Here is a 2,291-nt window from a genome sequence, read left to right as displayed (position 1 = left end):
ATGAATCCAGGACAACCCATATGCTAAATTTCCCTACTTATTTACTTAGTGATAAAAATTCTTTTATACCACTTCGTAGCAAGTTAGTAAAGACATGGTACTCCATTAGAAGCTAATCTCATTTATTACAGAGCACAGTGTACAGTTCAGTCATACACCCTAATCTTGATCTCTAACTCTATGCCTCCTCCCTTCTAGTCAACATTGGAGATGCTTAAAATCTTTTGTGGGAGATATTTATTTTTGTCACTTATCTTCCAAAAGAGCCCATGTCAATAAAAAAAGAGGCCAAATTAATATGCTCCTCAAAGAAAATTAAGCCCAAAGACTTTTCCCCATTTCCCCACGTGGGGTATAAGATTAGTATATAAACCCACAACGTAAGTATATCGCTTCATTTGTGGGGCTGGAGGGGAAGACACCAGGATGAGAGAAGAAATCAAAGGACTCCAAATGCAGAAATAATTATTAAAATGGTAATACACAAAATGAGTAATGGGATCCATTTTCTAAAGACTTGTCTTGGGAAAGAAAAATTTAATTGCTATTGCACAAAACATCTGTATGAAGTAGAAACTGGCTTCAATAACATCAGTAGAGAATATGTTCTAGAAAGTGGAGGCAACTGGATATAAAATTCTGGCAGCAATTTAATAGAACAGTCCCAGATGGTTAGGCTGAGGCCAACACCTAATGAGGACAAAAGCCTTGTCTGTGGGGAATTTTGGACAACACTTGCAGAAAGAGTATATTGTGAACCAAATTGAATTGTTTTCACAAGTGTTGTAAAGTCTCATATAGTTAAAAATTTTTTTTCTACATGCACTTCAATTTTATGACAAGAGTGGCATAGAATACCTGAACATAGAAGAGAACATTCATGCAAGATATCTAACTCCTTGATATAATAATACATACACTCCAAAATGATCACAGTATCTAGGGCTTTCTGCAACTACAGGTGGTGGTTATTGAAAACATGGCCTCCAGTACCAACATCTATAAAGCAGCCACCACCTTCTCTGTGTGTTCTCTTTTTGTGTTTTTTTTTTTTTCCTTCATTTTCCTTAATTAACTCTACTACTGTTGCTGCTTCTTGGCAAAACTGGTAAAAACAAAATTGTAATCATTGAACATCGCACTCTGGCAATCAAGACATTTAAAACCTTCAGTTTTCTGGGGTGAATAAAGCACTGTGTGCCATTTAGAACTCTGATTAACAAACATAGTGTTCACAGATTTTCCTGGCTTGAAGACTTTCACAACTTTCCTGATTAGGTCATCATAAGAGATCTGACTCATTTTTGTTTCAAAGCTAACATAAGAAAATTCTAACATAAAAAAAGATGGTTGTGGAGTGATGTGAATAGTCCGATGAGTTCCATCCGATTTTATTCTATTCACTGAATACTCCCACAAGGGTTGAACAGTGTGGTGTCAATGACAGAACCTGGCATCAGATCACAAATTCCACGCTGATGAATGACATCCTTTGCAGTAACACCATCTTTCATGTAGAACTGGTCCATAACTATTGGATCAAGCTCACTTATCAAAATTTCCAGGGTTTGATCTGGCTGACTTATTACCCAACTCTCTGGGAAACCCAGAGTATACAAGTACCAACAGTCAGAATTCATATGTCCCATACAAAATGCTGCTCCATTTGAAAAAAAAATCCATTTCTTCCCAGAAATTCTGGTGTGGGCATCCTTAATGAGAAGGCTTCATGAAATTCTTGCGAGAATAAAAGAAGCTTTGAATTGAGTCAAACTCGCTGTAATCCCTAGCAAGCTTCAACAGGGGATCCAGCGCTTTCAGTACGAGGGTGGTACCACATGTCTTCAAAAGGAAACATCTCTTGGAGGCAAACATGCTGCTCTCGCTGAGTATATAAGCTTCCTGCTTGTCAGTTTTTGTCACACTTGTGATTGAACATTGCACATCCTTCAAAAGTGCATCTCATTCAGATCTTGGGATAGTGCGAAGATCCCCAGACCCTTGGTTTGCATCACGTTGCTGCAGAGAGAACCAAACCTCCAGCAGCTTCTTGGTCCCTTGGAAAAAAAGTGCACCTTCCATCACCACGAGACTGCGAACAACCAACAACCACAGAAAATCAACTAAATTAAATCTCCTCTCCTGCTGCTGCCAACCCTGCAGATTATTTCAGCTGTCATCCTCTGACAAAACAGCATCTTTGGAAGGTCTATGTGAGAGGATAAGATCATTCCTTAGCTAGCCATTCTACTCTCACATCCAAAGGAGGTGAAAAAGAGAGAGAGGTTTCC

General features: G+C 38.6%; 1 pseudogene; it reads right to left on the bottom strand.

The window, feature by feature from the left end:
- Positions 1-1,080: 1,080 nt before the first annotated feature.
- Positions 1,081-2,082, bottom strand: LOC143405118 (S-adenosylmethionine decarboxylase proenzyme-like; annotated as a pseudogene).
- Positions 2,083-2,291: the final 209 nt, after the last annotated feature.

Source organism: Callospermophilus lateralis, chromosome 7, assembly GCF_048772815.1.
Source record: "Callospermophilus lateralis isolate mCalLat2 chromosome 7, mCalLat2.hap1, whole genome shotgun sequence".
Classification (NCBI taxonomy): Eukaryota; Metazoa; Chordata; class Mammalia; order Rodentia; family Sciuridae; genus Callospermophilus; species Callospermophilus lateralis.
Note: the sequence above shows the minus strand (reverse complement) of the source record. Positions and strands in the feature narration are given on the sequence as shown.